General features: G+C 44.4%; 1 protein-coding gene across 6 annotated transcripts in view; it reads left to right on the top strand.

The window, feature by feature from the left end:
• The window catches only part of ASTN1 (astrotactin 1), a 377,384-nt gene that overhangs the window by 258,587 nt on the left and 104,317 nt on the right, over window positions 1-14,480 (top strand). The gene's annotated exons all lie outside the window — the stretch shown is intronic.

The raw sequence follows: 14,480 nt of genomic DNA, 5'->3' as shown, positions 1-14,480 counted from the left end.
ATTACATTTCAGGGAGAAATCTTTTGTAACAAAAATGGTTGGCTTGGGGGACCAAAACTTAATTCTGTTCTGCCAGGGTAGCATTTTTATTCGAAGGAGCTAAAGCTCAGGATGATCAGCAGCATCTTTTATACCCATTTTCCCCTTACTATGTATTAAAGGATCGCCCAACTCCTAGAGAGAATGGTTACCAGCCTTGAGGGTCCCTTTGGAACCACAGGCATCATGTCATTCTAAACAAGCATGCCTGCAACAATGAGAATGTCTGAGATGCCACCATTATGCAAAACAGCCACATCTTTTGATAGATCTCATGCATCAAAACTTTACATGGAAGCCCATTGTCACCAACTAGTTATGCATTTAACATCATCTTTTCCTTCCCTCTTTCTCAACCTGTGAGGCTGTTGAGGACTGTGTGGCTCCAGGCCTGAAGCAGAGTTCATCTGGGCCCATAGTCTCCTCCCTCCTGCCAGCACAGGCACCCAACTCGTTGCTGTCAGAGACCTGGACTGAGTCAAGGCTTCTTCAGCCACATTTTGGGGGGCAAGTGGTGGAGCCTTTCCTAATCCTACTTTCACCCTTTTGGCTTTGGTTCACCACCAATGTAGGAGACTTCTGGTCCCTTTACTATACAGGAACTGACCTCACAGCCACCTTGGTGGGCTACATTCTTGCAGATGTGAAGCCTACTAATTTTGCCTTTATTTACTACTAAATGTTCTTGTTTTGTCCCTAGTGTGTAGAGATTCTTGTTTTCTTTCTGAACAGTGCTATTTTTTTTTTTTTATTCATCCCATGTTTATACCTCCTGGTTGCCAAGACTGTGCCAGGTAATAAGGATAAAATGGTGAAGAATGGCTCCTACCATCAAGAGCTTATATACCAGAAGCCATGCTAAGGGCTTGGCATGTATTATCCCATTTAACCTTCAGAATAACACTGTGAGATGAGTTCTGTTATTAACCTATTCTACAGATAAGGCAACTGAAGGCCAAAGAGATAAAGCATCTTATGATGTCTCAGAGCTTTGACTTTGAACCCAAGGCCGACTGCCTTGTGCCATGATCTAAGGAATTCCAGGTGAAGATATCTTTGCCCGCTGAGGGGGTGGCCTGGGATATGATATGCTATAGCCTCTGCCTTGGCTGCTTACTCAGACATGATGGGGCTGCTGCATCTCTCTCCTGCCTTCTCCTTTCTTCCTAGGGCCAGACGTGGGTCTGCTTTCCTGATTTCACCTGCTGTCCAACCTCAGGGGTCTCAGAGACTTGGTCTACTTACAGACCGTGTCCTCACATGCCAGTGAGTGTGCGAGCCTCTGCTGGCACATTGGCTGAGCAGGGCCAGGTCTGTATGTCTGTCTGTCTGTTTGCTGCTATGGCTGCTACTGTTGCTTCTTAGTCAACCTTCATCCAGTAATTTCTTTAATTAAAAAGCTAACTGTGTGTGTGTGTTGCATAAGAGAGCTAGATATTAAAGGGAGTCCTGGTGGCAGAAGCTTTTGAAGGCAAAGTAACAAGATAGCCCTCTTTATTGGTGATCATAACTCCCAAGTAGGCCCTGCTGTGATAATAACAGCCTCCACCTTCCTCAGTAGGAGCCTGTAAAGGGACCACTCTGTTATGCTATTTTAAATGTTTTTAATTGTTTTAATATCTACTGTTGTTAAAAGTGCAGGGAGGTGACCTAAAACCATAACACCTTCTTTTGGTTGGACATAATGATAAAGTTTTCTTCATGGCATTGGAATGGGATGAGTTGATACTGTAATCTGTTAACTCATACATGCCTTTCCAGCCATTGTCTGGAGGAGAACATTAGGTCTGGCTTCTCTGTCTGCCCCTCTCTGTGTTCTGTGTTGTCGGGGTTCCTCCCATTGAATGGGGCTGTCTACAGGGGTGTTGCCTTCTTCTCTAACTTCTCCAGGAAGTCCCTTCTTGACAAGAAGGCGAACTTACATGATTATGTAGATCTATTCTTTGGTCAAGGATAGAAAAGTTTTCTGACTTGCATTATTTCCCCCTAAAGCGGGACTGACTGCATAGTGCTTTTTGTCTAGAAAAATTCAAGAAGCAAAGTGCTTGTGAAGTAGTACTTTTGGTTACTTCCAGGACAGTTCAGACGAATGTCAGTAGTTTTCAAATCAGGCCACTTGTACCCTGGGGATTTGAGTAGCTGCTGGAATAGCTGCATCAACAATGGAGTTGTTTCTTTTTACTAAACAGTAATGATATTAAATGCCTAAGGAGTATATTCTCCCCCCTCCCTTTTCTCTCTTACATATTGGGGTTATTTATAAGATTTATAAAAAACATTCTGACCATATTTAATAAATTACCTTTGCCCAGGGTGGTGGATCTCAACAGGTTGTCTGAAGACGGCCTAAGTCAGAATCACTTGGAGTACCTGATAAAATGCAGATTCTCTAGCTCCATGGATTTAGGAAAATACGGAGCAGATCAGGTCATTCAATAATATAACTTTAACATTTGGCTGTTAAAAGGAAAATAGAACTCATTCTCTGGAATGTTCCCTCTGCTCTGGCATCCCTGGCAAGTGATTGACTGGTTTCTACATGAATGCTTCTACACGAATACTTCTACTAGTCAAAGGCTCACCATCTCTAAGGCATCTCTCCTAATTTATACAAGCTATAAACTATCACAAAAATTATCCTGAAAGAAATCACATATCTTTCTTTAGCCTACCTCCCCCACCAAAGTAGAATTTTTTTAATTTTTTTTTTTTTTTTTTTTGAAAGAGAGTCTCACTCTCACCCAGGCTGGAGCGTAGTGACACAACTGCAACCTCCACCTCCCGGGTTCAAGTGATTCTCCTGCCTCAGCCTCCCAAGTAGGTGGCATTATAGGCACGTACCATCATGCCTGGCTAATTTTCATATTTTTGGTAGATACGGGGTTTCACCAGGTCAACCAGGCTGGTCTCGAACTCCTGACCTCAAGTGATCTGCCCACCTTGGCCTCCCAAAGTGCTAGGATTACAGGCCTGAGCCACCGTGTCTGGCCCAAAGTAGACTTTAGTACTTCCTCCTGTGTAAGCAAAAGCCCTTGTCCCATGCCACTAATAACACCTCTTATCATATCATATGTCTGCCCAACCCCTTGCAAACTGGAAAATGAGCATTATTTCTTATTTATCAGAGTACTTTTCTTATTGAGCACTGAGCACTGTTTCTGACACATGTTGGCACTCAGTGAAAACCTGTGGCTCAGTAAACTCTTCTCATTATTTCTCTCTTTGGATCCTAATTCTGCTCTCTGAAAATACATAGAATTCATGTGATCTTGTTTCCATGAGACAACCCTTCCAATATTCAAAGAGAGAGCTGCTAAGTCTGTCTCCAAGTCTCCTTGTATCCACTCTAAACTTCCCGAGTTCCTTCAACCATTGTTCATATGGCACTGCCACTGGATGGCCCACAATCCTCACTGCCAGAGTCACTCTCAGCTTGGGCACCCAGAGGTAAACCAACTGCTGGTATATGGCTTGCCACCACACCATTTCTCTGTGTCACCTTGGTCACCATGCTCTTTTAATTCAATCTGAGATCCATCCCTCGGTCTAGCGGCCATGGCCCTTACGTCACTGGTCTCTTCCTTTTGTCCCCTTTGTTTCTCCCCATGTCCAGCTGTCTCTACCATTTGCAAATGGTATTGCAACCCAGTCAGAGCCACATGAATCTCCCTCACCAACCAGTTTGGGTCGCAGCTCTGGGTGAAACTACATCTCATAATGACAGCTTCATTAAGGCTGGGAGAGGCAGCTGCAGAGACCAGAGTATTTTAAAACAGAGGGCACAGGTCACCGAGAGGTGAAAAGAGCCTGGTCCACTCAGCACATTTTAGAACTCAAGAGATAAGGACTAAGCGGTGAGAGAACTGTGTAGAATCCCAAGTCGCCACCAAGAGCCATGTCTATTTGAGCCTGTGGCTCCAGCAGGCAGGGAAGCAGCATAAATTTCAGTGAGGCAAAGCTAAATGGTAACGGACTTTAAGTTCTGTCAAATATAGTTAATTTGCAGAATAAATTGGTCAGGGCAGCAAGAGGATTTAACATCCAAATCCATTTTAAAAACAGAAGCCAGATGAGTGTCCAGAGGAAAATGGAGACTCTTACAACATTCCCTTGCCAGTTGGAGTACTATTATTATTGAATAATATTTTTATTAAACATTTCTAGACCATTTGGTAGTTAAAGATATTTATGAGCCAGCCTTTGCAGCGTCTCAGCAAGGCATTGAATTTCCCGCTATGGTGCTGCCTAAACCGTGAGAGACACCCGCCTGCATACACTCATATCAGGCACCCTCACACAGACACAGGTCATACTGTAACATGCAGCTGAGGTTTTGTACTGTGGAGCTGGGGCAGGTAATGGCGATTTGTCAGTTTTACCCTTTGTAGAACTATCCAGGGGTTCCCTGTCCTGTGCTCTTCTTGTCCAGATTTGAAGGTAGGAATAACAGAGAGATGTTGAGGTAGGAGCTGGATCTTATAGGGAGGGAGAGGTGGAGAACAGATAAACAGGCAGGGGTGCTCTGAGGGGTAAATGGAGTCATAGAGAGAGCGTTGCTGGGCTGATGGTTCTGCTCAAACTCAAGGGACTCATGTGCGCTCCCTAGTCGAGAAACAACTGCCGCAGGGTAGATAGAGAAAAGCAGCACTAACTCCACTCTGTAGCTCAGTGGGGCCCTCAACATGAGCCAAGGTCCGGGCTGGTGCTGGACGCCCCTTCCTCAGCACGCTCTCTGCCTCTGCCTTGCTGTGCCACAGTTGCCGTGTCCTGGGCTATTCCTGAGAGCTTTCCTGGCTCCTTCTTGGGGAGGACCAGGAAAGATGGGAGGCACTTGCTCCTGAGTGGTCTGGGGATGCACACTTGGCTTCTCAGCTCAGCCTCCCATCAGGAACAAGACTGGGGGTGCGGAGGAAGCCTTAATCTCCAGACAAGTGCACGGGAGGCTCTTTCCTGGCAGCGTGCTGAGCATGCCCACTCATTCACGTTGTCTTTCTGCTAATGGAGATTTGGAAATAGCAAATCCCGCAGGTGTTCCTCATTTTCGCCTCTCTCTCAGTGTCGTCCTCTCCCCGCACTCCCTCTCCCCATGCTGCTCTGTCTGTGGCGACACAGCAGGGATAATCCAGCACAGCTCTCCACATCCTGGAGCTGTGTCTCTGAATCTCTATGTCAGGTTTATTTTGACTTTGACAAGAAGCTGCACACAGCTGCTGCTCGGCAGCAGGACGCCGATGGAGCCAGGAACTTCTTTTCACTTCCCACTGCCCTGAAGCCCCGGTAGGAAGCTGAGGGGATGGACTGCAAGCCCCTACATGGCCACCAAGTGAGTCCTCACAGGCTGTGGGTCAGGGAAGGGCTCCCTATGCCACAATGTTAAAGGCTACGGACACTGTTGTGGCTGGAATAGTATCCTAGTATCCTTCCAAATTCATGCCTACCCGGAACCTCAGAATGGGACCTGGGTTTTTGCAAATGTAAGTACACTAAGATGAGGTGATCCTAGACTACCTTCAATGACTAGTGTCTTTATAACAGAAATGAGGGGGAGATTTAGACACAGACACACAGAAAAGAAAGCCACATGATAACTGAGGCCAAGATTAGAGTGAGGCAGCTATAAGCCAAGGAGTGCCAAGGACATCTGGGAGCCACCAGAAGCTGGGAAGACACAAAGAAGGATATTTCCCTAGAGATTTCAAAGGGGGCATGGCCCTGACCACACCTTGATTTTGAATGTGGAGCCTCCAGAACTGGAAGGGAATGCATGTTGCTGTTTTAAGCACCTAAATTGCTGATGGCTTGTTATAGCAGCCCTGGGAAACTAAGAGGAAGGGATTTGATAAGAACAAGAGCCTTGGTGATTAGCTCTGAGTCACAAGAAAGGCATCTGGTGAATCAAAAAGGAGGAGTGTAGGAGGCAAATGAAAAAATGGAATCAAGTACACTCAAAATTGCCAAGCGAAAGGTTTCAAAATGTAGGTATAAGATAACGCACACACAAATTTACTATAATTCAGCCGAGACAGAGGGAGCTCCTGCAGAGTACCGAGTGCTAGGCTCTAAGGACATGCAGAGGAGTACGTCCTCACTTCGCCCTGGGAGTGAGTGGGACAGAGAGGCCATAAAGCCAAACACTGGCACAGCGAGGTCGGGGCTCCTGTGGACTCAGGCACAAAGTACCAGTAGAATTAGTTCTGCAAGGAATGATGGGAGCAGAGTAGCTCTCAAAAAATATATAGGAAGAAGGGAGGGGGAGAGAGAAGGAAACACTTTATAGGGTGTGCAAAGGTGGGGGCAGCTATGGTGTCAGCTTGGTCTCCCATACCCGCCCCACGTATATGCACTTAGCAAATGCTTTAGGAAAATCCCATGGAGGCGCCTTACATTCCCAGTCTTGCCTGTGGCGAGTCGTCATGAGGCTTTGGGTTGTCATTTGAGGGATGTTAGCCTAAATCCCCTTTGCTTCTCTCCGTCCTCATGTATTTCTTGAATGCGTCCAAGTGTAGAGCACTGGGTGAGAGCCGTGACAACCCAAGCATAAGGCAGCTTCTTGCCCACTGGGAACTAACAGTCTAGCTAATTAGAAGACTTCCTTTGAGGAGTGAAAGCTTCAAGACTTCCCAGCAGTTCTTGGATTTAATTCTTGTTCCTCTTGAGATGCATAGGCTGTGTAGAGCTGGATCTCAGGAATCCTTACAGAGGTGTCTGCCTCGCTGAGCAATTCATTCTTTTCATTTTTACACTAAGTTTATGATTCATAAAGGGATGCAATTGGGGTCACAGCTAAGTTTCAAAGGCTGTTTTTGTGTTTTTATTAAGCTCTTGGTAGATTCTACTGTCTCACGATTTCTTTGACCCAATCTCTCATTCCAAATGGAACTGACCATTACTGAGCAGAAAGAAGCATACGGGAGGCAGTTTAGTCAATTCGTTATGAAATTCACTGTTTCCATGCCAATGCTGACTAACACCTTTTGGCAAAGACAAACCCCGGCATCGACACCAAAACCTGTTTAACATAAACCTAATTAGCCAGGGACCTCAACCAGACCATTATTTGTTTGACAACATGCCGATTAAGAAGGGAAAATCTTCAGAAAATACCACCGTATGTTATCGATCCATTTTTAAAAAGCTGTTCGGGGTATAGATACCATTTTGTTTCTGTATCCTACAGCTTCCAAATCCGCATAGTCATAATTGATGAATAAAATCATCACCTGGAGGCTCCTTGGGGAAAGGTTTAATGCTGTTTGGTAGGCAATGCTTCATGAGGCAGCAGGAATTTGGAAAACTGCATTTTTAGAAAAGAAAAATGTCAACAGGGATTGGAGGGAACATTAGCATTTTCTGGGTAAGTATCAGTTAAACAAAAAATTCATTTTTCTGGAAGACACCTTTTCTCGAACATCCCAGTTAATGACATTTTTGCGGAGGTGCCCTGTGGGTATCTGATGGCTGCTAATTATCTCACTGGACCTCACAGCACCTATAGATACTGCTCTTGAGGGACTGGCTGCAGGGCATGATTATGACAAAGACTTCCTGCTATTTCCAGAAACTTCTTGAACAAATACCAAAGAACAGGGTCTGAAGCATACAGTAACCTTAATTTTGGAACAAAAAGTAATGGTACATGCTGACAAAAGATTTGTTTTCAACTTGTGCAAATTCATTTGTAAGAAGGAACAAGAACATAAACCCTTTGGACTCGGGACTATTTCTGGATGTGCTGGACAGTTGTGAACCGCTAGTTTTTCCATTATTTAATCCCAAGAAAAGTGTGTTTACTCTGAGTTGATGAATAGCTGAATGTGAGGTTGGAGACTGGGAAGGCTCTTGTGTGCAGGCCGAGACTGGGCAGCATAACAAAACTGCAGAAGACGCAGGTTTTCATGCTGCATCACATGACCATCCTTGGGTTCAGATTGACTGTCTCTTGCTACCACAGCCACTGCCTTTTTTGCTGGTGATGGGGAGCATAGAGGCCAAATCCCAGTATGACTACAAGCACTGTGCCTCCCAGAGCTACATCCAACTGCTCCCACAGGGAGAAGTTTACATTTCACCCCAGCTGCTGTTTGGTACCCATGGTTTCACTGACCCAGGACACCAGACATACCCTTTTGCCACTTTGTGACATTATTGGCTACAACTTTCCCAGATTTTCTCGCCGTATTGAACCACACTGTCTGCCCTTCAGCACAAGACCTGGCTGCTCCCTTTCTTAAACTTAAGTCCTCACATCCCAAGGGAATTAATGATCTTTGTATGTGTTTGTATGTTTTACAAAATTTGCAAAATGCACTTTTTGCAGTCTTTCCCCAAATCTCAGCAACTAGGTTACCTTTGAAGAATACCTATTTGTACCTGAAGGTAGTGGAACCCACTCTGGATTGATGCCCCTCTTCTTAAAAGAACCCAGAAAATCTCAGAAGAACACAGGACAGCAATGCCCCAGATGAATTTAAAACCAGCCTATCTAGCTAGTACCTGCAGAATATATAGTGTAGTCATTTTGTATACAAGTCATTAGACATGATTTATTAATTCAACAAATACTTGTAGTCATTTAATGAATATTTGTTTAATGAATTGTTGAATACATTAGTGTATGTTACATATTAGGCATGTGGAATATTATAGTGGAGAACAAGGCATAATTTTGTCCTTCAAGGCATCTGCCATCCAGTGGTGTTGGTGGTGAGCAGGGCAGGTAAGTGAACAGGCATTGAGAGAGTAAGTAAATTTAGAAAGCACTCAGTATGTCCCAGGCTCAGTTCTAAACTGTCTTTGTGAGTTATATTAGTTAGCCTTTCCTACATTCTTACTAAATCAGTTCATTTATTATCTCCAGTTTATGTATGAGAAAGTTCAAACACAGAAAGATTAAGAAATACACCCCAAATTTCACAGCAAGTGGTAAGGTCAGAGATCAACCCCAGGCAGTCTGCCTCAGGCCACACACTTTAAACAGCCATTGAGTGGCCGTGGGCATGGAGCAAGAGAAGTGGAAGGTGGGGGCTAAAACAAATGTAAATTTCATTAGATTAGGTGACTGGGGAGAAGAGAGAGGGAGGGAGGTAGGGAGGGAGAGAGAGAGGGAGGGAGGGAGGGAGAGAGAGAGGGAGAGAGGGAGGGAGAGAGGGAGGGAGAGAGAGAGGGAGGGAGGGAGGGAGAGGGAGGGAGGGAGGGAGAGAGGGAGGGAGGTAGGGAGGGAGAGAGGACACACCAGCAAGGAAGCTGTAATTTCTGACTTGAGCAACTAGGAAGTTAGCAGTGTGTTTTGCTGAGCTAGGACCTGCACGAGGAGGAACAGTTGCTGAGGAGAGTGTGGAGGAAATGACGACTGCAATTTGGGACATGCTGAGTTTGAGGTGCCTATCGGACATAGAAGTGGATGTCCAAGCAAGCATATTGAGGTTTTGTTCCTTGTGGGAGAGATCCTGGCCAGGGATATAGAGTTGGCTGTGATCAGAATAATGCTTTCTCTTTCCCCTTTATTAGTTGATGTGTTAGTAAAGGACTAGAGAACTGTTTACAAATGCTTTGGTTTTCTTCTTTGTGTTTGACTTTTTCTAAAAATGTAAACCTAAGATCATGACTTAATATGTTCACTCCAACATGTTCATGGATATATGGAGATAGATACTTAGAACTAAACTAGGCAAAGACGTTTCAAAGATAAAAAAGACATAGTTCCCGACCCCAAGGCACTTATTATTTCATGTAGAAGTGGAGAAAAAGATGGTCAGTTTATGTCCTATCTTCTTTTCCCTAATTATTAATCCATTGCACTGTGTTTTATTTGAGCTCAGAGAGTATGTCATCATGGCAGGTCTAGCAGTTCATTTTAAGTCCATAGTGATCTCTCTGTCCAAAGACATGATTGAACATCCCAAGAGACTTATTAGAGCCTGAGTAGATGGACTTCTGTGTGAATTTTGATGACTCTAGGACATCTGGCTGGAGCGGTAGACTGGGGTGGGGGTTGGGGTAGATCCTGGAATGCAGGGTTTTGGTGGGCTTCAGGGTGGCCCGTGCTTCATTTGCCCCACATCAAGCCTTCTTTCCTGTGGATCCTAAGCTATCTCCAAAAGCTGGGATCTGTTTAGCTTGCATTTGATTTCTTTGCTGCCTAATGAACTGCTTCTGTCGTTCTAGCTGTGATGTCATTAGCATCTCATTGCCTTGGGCAGCAGCTCAGGAGACAGATTCTTAAGCAGCCTCAGAATCCTATAGGAATTGTACCAATTTACTTCATAACAACTAATTCACCTCATGGCCTATCAGTTACCACCAGAAAAGCAGATCCTGCATGAGAATGGGTGGGTCACTTTTGTCACCCTCATGTGCTCCTGAATCTAGGTGGGCCACTATGTACATGCCTAAGGCCATGTGCACATCCACAATGACATGATGAGCTTTAAGGACGCCAATATTCTCATACCACAATGTTCTATTGGGGAAACTCATCCACTGTATGCTCTAGGATACAGATTTAGCCTAAAGCAAATGGCATTTATTTATAGCAAACTGTATTTGCAAAATGCTTTGCAGTTTTAGGATTGTTAACTACATTCAGGTTGAATGTTCTTCTATTTGTAAGAAACTGAAGTATCCTGACTGGACTCCGGAACCTTCTCTGACAACAGTGGAGTGAATTCTGCAGAGGTGGGAGGGAGCCACACCTGGGTATTCTTTATCAAAAGGTACCTTTGTCAATTAAAAGATTTTGAGACCTTAATTGTAGCTTATTTCTTCTGTCCAGTGAGATAGTGTACTTATTGGACTAGAATATTTATTTTGCTAAAAGATTGCTTAGTGTCTCTAACCTCTAGAGCAGTTCTACTCAGACTCTAGAGGGTAGAAGAGGGAAGATGCCCCAAAGAACTGTAATAGGTGTGGGCAGTGGAGGGGGTGAGCCATTGACTCACAAGGAAGTAAGGTGGGGTCTTCTCCCGAAACTCTCCAGGCACAAGCCTCCCCCACTGTTCACTCCCACACAGGAGGAGTTAAAAGCAAGGGTCAAAGATCAGCCTCTCCTGAAGCTTTTAGGACCTGATAGACTCTCGCTTACCACAGACATGATGGTTATAGGTGCTCTCTTTGAGCTAAGGGAGATTTATCTGGGCTTTCACCACTGGACTCCATCATTTTAAAGAGTACTTCCCAATTGTATCTTTAACTGCACATAGGAAATGCATTTCTTCTTTGAAAAATCTCCCTCACACACACATCTCTATTCTTTGCTGGAAGCTGAATAGCTTTTGGGAGCTCGCTGCTCATCCCTCCTGTGCGAATCCATCTCCTCTCCAGACAGCCCTATGCTGCATGGCGAGCGGACCAGAAGGCAGTGGGTCTTGGTCTCCGGCAGGGTTCTTTTTATATGGACCTGAAGGTTTTCCGGAGACAGAAAATATAATTCTGAATTAAAGCAAGAGTTTGGTGGGTTCCCTCCACGGATTTCTGCATCATTCCCATTCCTGTCTACTCCCTAACCTTGCCAGGAATCTAGGACTGAAGGGCTTTGAGGGAGATTCGCTGCATCTTGATTTTAATTGGGATCGCCAGAAAACAGTAGCAAGGGGAGCAGCCCCTCAGATGTTTACAGGTATGACAAGACCCAGTGATGGCCAGCTGGAGGGCAGGAAGGCCCTCGGACCCTCAGCTCCAGGCTGTTTGTGGTCGCAGCGCCCTCTAGTGGCCGCGTTTGTCATGAGAATTGTACACGCTTAGTAATGAGGGGAGGGGGCGTGGAGAGCTTGCCTCGGTATTTGGGGATTCAAGGTGCGAAAAAAGACATTGGTGGCATATTACTTCCCCTTTGAAGAAGTAAAACATGAAGTTTACTCCATGTTAAGGATATTGGGGGTAGGGGTTATTTTCCCTTCGGAATGTAATTTTCCTTTAATTATTCTGCCATCACCTATGCCCCTCTGTATTTTTCTCTTTAGGGTAAATGTTATGGAATTGTTTTAGTCTCTAATTTTTTATTCTCTGGTTGAAGAAAAATTGTACCTCCACAACATTTTTAAAGTAGCCATGTGTTACTTTTTCATAGTTTATTTTCTATGGTGCCAAAGTGAGATTTACCCATTTTTTTCCTTCTCCCGCTCACGAAAGTCATTTTAGACTTATATCACCATCTAGCGGTCATTTCCTGGAAATTCTTTTCCCAGACTCGAACAGATTCTCAACAAGGAGGGCTGCAGGACAGTAAGGAAATGCCTATGATTGGAAGGTGCGTAAGAGCGAGCTAGGAGACCCTCAAGCCCCCTGGCAAGACTTGCATGGCGAAATTTCAATAATCTTTTTTGAAAAGAAACTGTATCTTTACTGATTTTTTTGTGTGTGGAGGGTGGGGGATTTTACTTATTTTCTTTCTTTTCTTTCTTTTTTTTTTTTTAGACGGAGTCTTGCTCTGTAGCCCAGGCTGGAGTGCGGTGGCGCGATCTCGGCTCACTGCAACCTCCGCCTGCCGGGTTCAAGCGATTCTCTTGCCTCCACCTCCCGGGTAGCTGGGATTACAGGTGTGCTTCACCACGCCCAGCTAATTTTTGTACTTTTAGTAGAGACAGGATTTCACCATGTTGGCCAGGCTGGTCTCGATCTCTTTTCCTCGTGATCCACCTGCCTCAGCCTCCCAAAGTGCTGGGATTGCAAGAGTGAGCCACCACATTCGCCCTTTACTTACTTTCTTAATGAAGTAGAGTTTACTGAAAAAAAAAGCCCTGGGTTTCTGAAATGCTTGAGCCCTTTTCCATACATTGCATGAAACAGCTTCAGAGAGACCGCTGGGCTTTGGGGAATGATGGACACACACAGAACACTCATTCTGTTCCTCTCAGATGCAGAACATGATGCTTGATAGACTGGATCTTTGGAGGCACTGGTTGGAAGGATTTGCAAAGTGGTTCCAGAGGGTGATTATGAGCTACAACTCGTCAACTTCACAAAAAGAGCTCTCTTTTATGGGATGCAGGGAGCTCTCTGCTATTTTGCTCTTGTTTGCTATGTAATATGAGCCCATTTAGAAACTTCATGAGGCATTAATGAAGGGCTGTTTGTCCAGAAATCACACCAGGAATCAAAGACCTCACCCCACCCGCACTCGCTCCTGCCCAATCCATACAATATATTGGAAAAGACTGGGGGCCTGGCCAGGGGCTGGAGGAGGGGAGTCCTGGGTCAGCTTGTGGCCACTTTGCAAATACTGGTAGCCACGTGGTTGACTGGGTTGCATAAACCTCCATGTCAGTGAAGATTTACCCATGGGTGAAGTGATTTGAGGGTTAGTTCTATTTGAAGGCATCATTTTTGTTTTTGGTGTGAGTAGTTATGCAGTTCTCTTATAATCTAGGATGGGCTTGAGCTTGGCTCTGGGTCAATTATTAAACAAAATGCAAGTATGTGATGAATTATATGCCATATTTATAGTCAGGGAGTCCTTTGCCTTAACGTGCTAGGTAAAACTTCCTCTTTGTTTCCTCTGGGAAACAACAATGCTGAAATGCCTTGTAATGTTTCTAAATGGGCTCATATTACATAGCATACAAGAAGGGAATCGCAAAGAGCTCCCTGGACCCCATAAGAGATAACCCTTTTATAAAGTCAATGAGTCATCTCTACAATCACCTTCTGGAACCACTTTAAAAATCCTTCCAACCAGTGCCTCCAAAGGTTCAGCCCATCGTCTCTTGCATTCTTCATGAGTCTGAGAGGGCCAGAATGAATGTTCTGTATATACCCAGGATGTCCAAAAGCCTAGTGGTCTCTCTGAAGCTGTTTCACATTCAGAACTGCAACTGTGCAAAAAGGAGGGATGAATCTCAGAAACCCAGTGCTTTTTTGTCAGCAAACACTACTTCGATCTTCCTTTAGAATTAATAAGTTAAATGGACAATCATGAGGACTGGGAAGAGAAATACCAAGCAGTGCTTTCTTGTATAAAGAACAAACCATTATTCTCTGGCAGGCAATTCCTATGTTTGTTACCAAAGTAGACAAAAAGATTCTTTAACTATCCTTTACTCAACAAACAAAATTGATGTGGACCCATCTCTCAAGTTTTGGAGGGCAAATCTTTTTGAAAAAGTCAAAATTCCCTTTCCATCTTCAATACATTGATTAATAATGAAACAGAGTTCTAGCTGTCTTCCTCTCTGACCTAAAAGACTTAAGAATCAGACAAAAGTAGATTAAAACCCCAGCTCTCACAGTGTACTAGCTGTGTGACCTTGAAGCTCTTGGCCTCATTTTCCTCATCTGTAAACTGAGTGTAATGATAGAACTCCATGCAGAGAGTTGTCATAATGGTTAAAGTAGACCTTGAACGGATCTCACTTTTATAGTACAGGCTCTCTAAATCTTAGCTATATTTATAATTAAAACTGTTATGATGATGGTTTGCCATGTACTAGCCATAGTGTTATGTGCTT

Source organism: Macaca fascicularis, chromosome 1, assembly GCF_037993035.2.
Source record: "Macaca fascicularis isolate 582-1 chromosome 1, T2T-MFA8v1.1".
NCBI lineage: Eukaryota > Metazoa > Chordata > Mammalia > Primates > Cercopithecidae > Macaca > Macaca fascicularis.
This window is presented reverse-complemented; position numbering and strand designations above follow the sequence as displayed.